This window comes from Coffea arabica, chromosome 4c (assembly GCF_036785885.1).
Source record: "Coffea arabica cultivar ET-39 chromosome 4c, Coffea Arabica ET-39 HiFi, whole genome shotgun sequence".
Classification (NCBI taxonomy): Eukaryota; Viridiplantae; Streptophyta; class Magnoliopsida; order Gentianales; family Rubiaceae; genus Coffea; species Coffea arabica.
In genome coordinates, this window is record NC_092316.1 from 50,369,675 (window position 1) to 50,379,731 (window position 10,057).

The window sequence follows — 10,057 nt, forward strand, 5'->3', positions numbered from 1 at the left end:
TTCTAACTAATTGATTGATTTAATTGATTAACTGATTGAATAAGACATCAATTAACAGTAGATATCAATCAATCATTGACAAATGGAAGATACTAATTAATTATTGACAAAATGTCAATCAATTAATCAGGATGTCAATCATCAATCATTATATAATGGGAGATACTAATTAATTATTGACAAAATGTCAATCAATTAATTATGATATCAATCACTTTAAAATCAATCATGTGGGTCATAATTGCCTCAAAAGGAGACAAGTCTTACATTCTCCCACTTGGCCCACATGAAATAATCAGATAACTTATGAGTGACTAGCTACTTAAAAAATGGCCATAAACCGTGTTTGTCACTCACTAAATTCAATAGTTATGTAACAGTTGCTTAATTAGAAAATAATAATACATGAATCATGGCGGTTATGCTCTCATGGCAAACACTTCATTCCATGTATTACAATGTATTATACTTCTTAATCAAGTACTTTAAAAGAACTTTATGAATAACTTCATATAAGTTATTCAGGGTCCAACTTTATGGATCACATGATTTTTACTTTATACATGAATAACAATGTGCACAAAATCATGTAAATATAAATATCTCAAGTGTCTAGACTATAACAATAGTTTGAGAATAATAGCAAAATACTAAATGAACTACTGAGTTCCATGTGAGTTATTTGATCATTAATAATTCAGCCGGCAACCTTTAGTTGTTTGATCAACAATAATAACTCCTTCCTATATACTCAATAGCTACCTTTTGCTTTTCAAATAACTATTGAATACCTTATGTCGACTTGCCTATTCTGACTCCCTCCCTTTCATGTATACATAATGAAGGGTATAGTCAAATCAAATATCTATAATGGTTACAATACAATATCGATAAAATTTATGCCAAACAGTAGATGCCTGTGGTATAACTTCATAGCATCCTTGGTGAATTTATTCCAATGCATGATGTGAACACTATATAATTGTTCACTATTATTACTTAAAAGTAATCAAAGAACCCTTGCATGAAGGTCTTAAGATAGATTAACTATCTTTTACATGCTATTTTGTGAATATCGATGATAGAAGGATTTCACAAATATTATGATTAAGAAAAACTCTCATAGTATTACTACCACTAATCTTAATGTATATTAATTTACTAGAAAAAATTCTTCTAAGATCAAATGAAGAATAAATTAATATACCATCGGGAAGAAACAATTTAAATTGTATTCTCTACAAATGTATTATGGTGACACATGTGTATACCTAATTATCAAGAGTCACATTAAGGACATTTGTTTTCATATTTAATGTAACTCTAATAGTGAGTTACTAGTGTCATAATTACCCTAAGGGTATGTTTGGTTTCCCATAGAATTGAGGTTTAGAATTGGAATTGGGGCCCCAATTCCAAATCTATTGTTTGGATACTGCTTCGGTCAAAGAATTAGAATTGAATCTGAATTCTATAGGGGTCTAATTCCATGATTTGAATTCTTTATTGGACCAAAAGAATTCTAATTCCAATTCCACAACTAAACCCTGCGAAACGGGTCTACACGCGGATCTTGTGGGTAAAAAATTAAAATCGGGTCAACTAGGTAAGCAGCCCTCTCTCTCGATCACTTTTCCTCAACCGCAACTGCTTCTGCTCTGTGTCATCGCCTTCACCTCCACCCTAACATTTTGCCTCTTCCACCACCGTCTCCGGCATCGCTTTTTGCTTCTCCGGCTATCCCTCACCAATCGCAAGACTGCTCCGAGTGCTCTCTACTTACCCGTGCTTAATTTTCACGAACTGGGTTCTTCAGTCCGGAAGGTAACAACTAAAAGCTCTCCTTTGCTTCGATTTTTAGATGATTGCACACACTGAATTATATTTAGTCGAGAGTAGTTGTGAAATTATTTTTCGGATATGAACCCCATATGAAAAATGATTTTCAGGGGATTTTTTTAAAGTTATAAAATATTTTAATCGATTTGGACATAAAAATTTTGGGTGTGAAATGATAGAATTAGAATGAAATTTGGAGGAATTTGGGATCTCAAAGCCATGCTCCTAAGATTGATACGTACTAGGTTGTTGCCTAAAGAAGGAAACTTAGGACCAAGAGGATTGTTACTGATATCTAGCTCTTCAAGCTGTGATAGGCCTTTCAGATCGGGAATACTTCCATTTAACAGATTATAAGCCAAAACAAGACTTTTCAGATTCTTGAATGTGGCAATCTCTGGGGGGATGCCACCCTGAATGAAGTTGGAACTAATGTTTAGCACCTCTAGAGAATCAAGCCTATCAACCTTGGCAGGCAATGGTCCCCATATTCCCAGGGATACTAATGACAACTTTTTCAGATTGGAAAGCTTAGTTATGACTGTAAAGAATGAATCAATTGAAAATCCCTGGGACAGAGTTCTCTGAGGTATGGAAAAGTTTGTAGTAGATGGTTATACAACAAAGTTCAGTTTATCTTAACTGTAAAAATTAATATAATAATCACTTTAAAAAATTAAGTGGGTTATTTTGTAAAAAAGAAAAAAAAGTAGACCAAAGATATCTAAATTTGAGCAGCGGAATAATCTTTGAGCATACGAATTAGAGCTTGAATTAACACTTGAAGTGACACTTTGAGCGACTTAGCATGACTGCGCCCCAACTTTCAGGCTGCTTCTGTTCTTGACAGATTTTACCTGCAAGACACTAAGCAGATCAACTCTGCAAATGATTTAACACAGAATGTTATGGCTTCTATGCTTCTAGGAGGTAACAGAAGAAAAAGTTCTTACTTCTCTTTAAACAGGAAAAAATCTAACAGAAGAAACTTTAACGTACTATCTATATAGATTACTGTTGGATTTGATTCACATGGATTGATAATAGAATCAACAATGATTAGAGCATCTTACACCATCTACATGACATGCACAAAATATTCTAAATTGCCGCATTGGTCAAGGCATCACCATGAACCTTCCACTTCTTAAACTCAGTAGAGGCTAACATAAATGAACTCGCATTCCGATGGCCTCCACCACCGAATTCCTGCATGTGATTCTATGATGTATTAGCTCTTAACTCTAGCTATGCATTTTCATAACTGAACAGGAGAAGTGCTATGAGTTGTGAAGATATTAAGAACCTGTGAGATTTGTGTTGTATCCTCATTCTCAATGCTTCTTAAGCTTATTTTCAGCAGTCAATCATTTTCATATGTTGTACTAATGTCTATTTCTGAAGAACATGTCACATGACGATGTTGGAGTTTTCATTTAGGTTGCGATTGGCTGTTTGATATCCTACTCTGATGTAGGTTGCATTCTAAAATTCTCTTACTTGACTCCTGAGACCTCTTCTCCTACTTGGCACTGAATGAGTTTTTCTTCATTTAACATATGTATGAATTTTTCAGGTGCATATTTGCCTTTCATTTTTAGTTCTATAATGCAGTAGCTATTAAATATGTTCTTAAGAACATGACATTGTGATGTTTTTCTGGTGCATATCTGCCTCAGATATGGCATCTGAAGCAACATCTCAGTCAAAAGGAAAAGGCAAAGGGTATTTCACTTGGACTCCTGAAATGGATCATGTAATGGGCACTTGTTTATTGACCAAATGAACCAAGGAAACAAATTGGATGGTAAATGTGCATTGGTAATTGATTTTTTTGGTAATCTCCAGTTGAAGTTGTTTTGTAGAAGAAGTTGAGCTGATTGCTGGAAGCCCAAGTAGAGCAAGTAGAAGTTGTTACTACTCCATCGTGTATCCATGACTTTTTAAATTCTGATGTGTTCTTTGTTTTTTATGTAATGGATCAAAACAAGATTATAGAAAGATTCTAGAGAGTATTTCAGCTATTTTCTCTGTTTTTGAGATGATAAGAATGGAACATTGGATCTTTTGTCTGATGAACTAGCATTTTAGATATTGAGATTAACATAGCTGCCTGTGTTGATGCCCTGACTTGTCCTTGAGTTACATGAACCTTTGCATTCTTTTTCAAAGTTAAGGAGATTTTGTATAAGTGCTCTTCCTGTATTCTGTTGGTTTTTATCTTCCACAAGTCTGCACACTCACTAAAGAATGGATGACAGATATTATTCTATTTAGCAAGTACTTGACTGTGTGTGAATTGGTCATCTGACAGTCTTAAGTTTTGTATTTTCCAATATCTCCTCCAAAGAAGCTGGTAAATATTAGTACAAAGGTTCGCCCATGTATTTGTTATATTGTGTTACAAAAACAAGCCTCAGAACTTTGTCTTCATGATTGAGATCTATTCTACACTTTTTGGTAGAGTCATAAATTTTACCCTACTTGATTATCACCAAAAAAGTCGATTTGTATATTTTGTCTTCTTTTTCACTATTTTCTTGGGTCAGGTAATTTGTGACTAATTCACTATCTGGTATTCTACCATGGTTTAAGAAATATGCTAGTGTCATTGGGGATTTACTTTTAAGGGGGTGAGGTCCAGTTTTTGTTGGATGCCAATATCTATAGCATACGTTGAAAAAAGAAGGCAGTCAGATTGACACGTCTCGCTAATGCTATGCTTAGCACAACCTAACTCTGGAAATGTTCACCAAGAAATTGACATACGAGTAGGAAAAAATAAATTATTAAAGGCACAAATTGATTTTTACTTTTAAATCTTTAGTAAAAATTAGCTAAATGTAAGGAAAAAAATTATTATATAGAAAAAAGAAAAAAAATTATGTAAGCAAATGTTTCATGAAAACAATTCTAATTCCTAATGAATTCTTCTCTCATGCAAACAAAGGATTTGGAATTCCAAATAAATTCCATATCAATTCTATGCATTTCCCAAACAAAAGAATTGAAATAACTTGGAATTCCAATTCATAGAATTCCAATTCTATAGAATTTCAATTCTAATTCAATTCTAATTCTATAGAACCAAACGTACCCTAAATGAAATCTCTCAAATTTGGTAGAGATTTTGCGGTAATTTGTGACATTATTCCTGAATATGGAGATTCCTCCATTTGCACCTTATGAAAACATCATCCATTTCATCCTTAAACTCTTGTAGATATACAACATAGTAACCAGAGAATTTTAATTCTCTATAGAGAACATTTTGCCTCCCACTGTCTCAAAGATAAGTCAATCAGTAGGTTCAAAGTGGATTTATCTTTATGTGTTTATTTGACAAGGAGTTTTTTCAATTGATTGCTTATCTAAAATAATTAAATAATTATTTTGAGAAAAACTATCAATTTTCCATATGCAAAGGAGTCAAATATGAATCCTTACCATTTCAAAACTCCATTCTAGAGTAAAAAACACTCCCACTTACTTCATGTTCTTAAGAAATTTAAATCTCCAGTTCTAATTGAAGTGTAAAGGAATCCAAATTTCTTGAAGTAAAATAGCCTTGTTTCCTTTGTACAGCTTCTTTATGTGCAGGTTGATTACCCTCACAAAACTGAACATAATATTTTAAACTTGATTTCTATCCATACCATAATCAAAGTGGTGTTTAAACAATATTGGAGGAAATTGTTTAAGTATATACTTCAATTTCAAGACATTACTCACAAGATATAAAGATTGTCAAAATGCTATATCTACAACTATCTCATTATTTTCTTAAGGTACATCATTTGGATGTAACTAATTAAGCATTGCTTTTACTCATTAGCAATGCTTCATAATTAAGGAATTTATAAAATGAGCACATATAGGATAATCCCCTAATTTTGTGTTCCTTCATTTTATTTTCTATCCCTCAAATTTCAAATTTCCTTTCTCGTTTGAACACTTACAAAGGTATCAAATATTGAGCCTTTATCAAATAAGAAAAGAACTTTATATTTGATGAATGGTTACCTAATAATGAGATAAATATCTCTTACCAATAAAAAATGATAGAAAATAATTCACAAAATTTTAGTATTATAAGGAAACTCTTATGGCATCCATAATGGTTGAATAGTCTGCTTTACTTATGCAGTCTACCTGAAATATTATAGTCAATAAATTTAAAATCTTTAAAGATTTATGATTTATCAACTCTTTATTTTCTTATAGAGATATATCTCAATCTCTTATGCCAAAATTTAAGGAGTTTCCCCAGTGATAAACATACTTGCTGCCAATATAATTATTATGATCAAGTGTAGTATATTGCTCAATTCAAATGATAGTACTAGAAACCTTAGAATTCATACCTTTACTATTTTCAAAATCTACTACTGGATAATGAGATTCATAATCATACCCAATAGTAATTAATTTGAAAATAGAAATTCTAAAGTAACAAGAAAATAATGTTTTAGAAAAAAATAACAAATTTTCTTAAAATGAGTAATAATACATCACTTATCTTTATGTGAACAATTTTTTTTTTATTAGTTTCTATAAAGAAACTTTTGTTCACTTTTCATATAATCATAAATTTATTATACTGGCAGCGTAAATTGACAGTTTTAGCCAATTCACCAAATATATCACAATTGAGATTTTCTTTTGAGTTACTTTCTCTCAAAGTAGAATATCAAATATCATTCTCTTACAAACAACGTTGGTCTTTATCGCTGTTTGATTATATGAGAACAAAATTACCTTTCTTTCCATTTCTTCTTTCATAAAGGTTAAGTTTCTCATATTTCTTAACCGCTTTATCCTTTCTTAATACACATGGTTAAAACAAGTAATTAACCATATATCTTTATGTGTATTATAAAGGATTGAATGGTTAAGAAATTCTGCATGAAAGAATCAAGAATGAAATGCTATAGAAATAACTCAATCTCAATTTGATAGGACTTTAATTGATGATATAGCAAAATTCTCAACTCTAAGAAATGAGCTAAATACACTTCAATATTTAAGTGTCACAAAAGAAAGCCTTCTAATGGTGCTAGTTAAAACTTGCAACAATTTCTTTATGGCTTTCATGCAAGATTTAACTATAAATAATTAGGATTTGAACCCTATTTTATATGAATATGAGACAGAATGAGCAAACTATTAAATTGCTCCCAATTCTCATACTCAACCTCTATATTAGCAAATATATCCACATTATGAGAATGGTTTGTTCATTCTCACAAAAGTGCTAATTTAAAACTTGCACCAAAAACAAAAGAGAATGAATTTAAAAATCAAGCTAATAAGAACCATAAAAATCATTGGAATGAAACACTGAATTAACAATCAAGAACTATATCATAAAAAGCTATGAGATTTGTACCTTGATTTTGAATCAACCTTATATCAATTCAAATAGTAAATTCAAACCTTTCTGTGGACAAAGGTTGCAAACGTGCATAGAATTTACTTTACTTAATCATGAGACTAGTAATCTAGAACAATGAATTAAAGAAATAATTCGTACCTATGGGCATAGAAATATCTCTTAATTGACTGTCCAATTTACCATCTTATGTCAATTAATCTCACCAAAATAATTACCTCCCTGTGGGGCCGGATAACTATCTCAATGAATTAATTGCAACTTGATATAGATGCCATTTTTTTAAATTTCTTTAATCACTCAACAATATGTGAAAAAGAAATATAAAATTTCTCCAAACACCAATATACTTAAGATGATGTGGCTACTTCTAAGTATACGGCATTATAAGAAAAATTGTCAACTAGTCAATATGTTGACTAAAAATTTATAATTTCAATCACCAAACTATATGTGATGAAAACTTTTCTCATCAAATATTTGGGATGCTGTGGCTACTCCCAAATAGTAATGTAAAAGTGAAATTCTTAGCATGGCATCTTGTTATTTGTCAATAGTCAAAAAACTTTATATTGACTGAAATTCATTGAATTTTCCTTTCCTTTTATAATCACTTAATCTTATGTCATTAAAGTTATTTATACCGTATATTTGAGATGCTGTGGCTACTCCCAAATATACGATGTAAAAAAAATTCTAATGAAAATTCATAGAAAATAAGTAGTTAACTCGTTGACTAGAAATCCTTGATTTTAATCACTAAATTATATGCGATCAAAATTGTAGTACATCAATGTTTGAGATGCTATGGCTATTCTCAAACATAAAGTGTACTAGACTTTATAAGAATATCAAAATAGTCAAAAATCTGTATTTTGACAAAAAAATTTCATAATTTCTTTTTTTTTCTTGTATTCATTTTTTTTTAACCACTAGCCTTTATGTGATTAAAATACTTCATGCATCAAATAATTGAGATGCAAAACACACTTTATAAAGGAAATTCTCCGAAATTTAAATGTAATCAACCATACTAATGTTGACATTATAATATGAGATAAATAAACAGAAGCGTAGTGCATAAAATACTACATAATTCCAAGTAACAACAAGAACGTGGAGGCAAATTCATACTGAAATCATGCCTTTAGATATTTATCTCATAATAAGGTAGCAGAGATTCAATAAACCTGCATATCCATTCATATAAAGTCAACCAATTATGTTGCATAGATTAATATGATATTAATCTTTTGATTGTTGAATATAACAACTCTTTATATGTTTCTCGAATTGTTATATTGTATTGATAATAACATCAATACATATAACCCTTACAATCACAAATATGTAAGTCCAAGAAACATTCAAATTACTTGCAATCATACCAGATTATTGGAGAAAATCTGGATGAATTGCATAACTAAATAAAATATCATATGAATGATACATATACATAGGATTAGTCAATAAATCTCAATTATTGAGAAAATGGACCATAGATCCCATGGCAAATTAAATTCGATTCGTTCAAACTTGATACGAATTTCTAAAACATTTTCATATTGCCAATAAACCATGAAATTATTAGCTGAACAACATGGTTAGAGGTTGGCTCTGATACCACATGATAAACTAACTATGTACATGTGAATGTACTACACAGTGGAAATTTAAATATACTTACCTCTAACCATTGTTGTCAAGTACAAGTTGATCTCTTCTTCTGTCTTTCACTTCTTCTTGTTTATTCTAACAAAAACAAAATATGTAGAAGAATGAAAAAGTAGAAAGAGAATTTAGAGTAAGGATCTTCTAGTCTATGCCTAACCCAAAAGTGTGTAATTGATGGAATACCACAGGCTATTTATAGACTAGGCTAGGGACCCTTACTGACAAATACAAAAATTCCTAGGGTTTCCTTCCATCAAGAAAATCTTGCCAAAATTCATAACTGGAATAATATATTTTCTGACTAATTGATTGATTTGATTGATTAACTGATTGAATAAGACATCAATTAACAGTAGATATCAATCAATCATTGACAAATGGAAGATACTAATTAATTATTGATAAAATGTCAATCAATTAATCAGGATGTCAATCACCAATCATTATATAATGGGAGATACTAATTAATTATTGACAAAATGTCAATCAATTAATTATGATATCAATCACTTTAAAATCAATCATGTGGGTCATAATTGCCTCAAAAGAAGGCAAGTCTTACAAGTATATCATTTGGATTAGTCAGGGAACAGTTTACATAACCCAAAAGAATCCACATGAACAAGGAGTCCAGATATAGGATAGTATATGATATATCTTCAAAGATTTGGCAGGGTGGATGATTGCCATGCATTACCAAGATCTTTCCTTCCTACCACAACTCCAAACCTCAGGAATGACCGCTGTTGTAAGTTGCTGAGCTTTTATTTCAACGGTGCTGCAAGCAATGTCAGTCCAATCAACTAAATCTTTAGTGCCACTAATACAGTCACAGATGCTGCATTACATATCCCAGAAGGTGCAGTTGGAGGTTAAAATCAATTGATAAAGCATTTCCTCACATCAGCATTCAGGAGAGTCCAATCTCAGATTGGGATATGATGTCAAGGTTTTCGATTAGCATCGGATACCCCCAAGTCTATTATGCAATGGTGCTCTGAGAAACGTACTTAACAATTAACATATCCAGATTAGTAGTCCAAAATCTGGAGCACTTCTTCCGGCAGGTTATGTCAAGCGGCCGGTCGAATATGTCATCTGACAAGAATGAATGTGTCATGATGTTCCACCTGATTCTGGCTTCAGTTTCTA

The 10,057-nt window shown here is 31.3% G+C and overlaps 1 long non-coding RNA gene across 1 annotated transcript; it reads left to right on the forward strand.

The window, feature by feature from the left end:
• The first annotated feature begins 1,600 nt into the window (after positions 1-1,600).
• LOC140005005 (uncharacterized) lies at positions 1,601-4,109 on the forward strand. The gene is made up of 2 exons (XR_011812833.1): positions 1,601-1,824; positions 3,280-4,109. It is a non-coding gene; the product is annotated as an uncharacterized lncRNA (long non-coding RNA).
• The last annotated feature ends 5,948 nt before the right edge of the window (positions 4,110-10,057 follow it).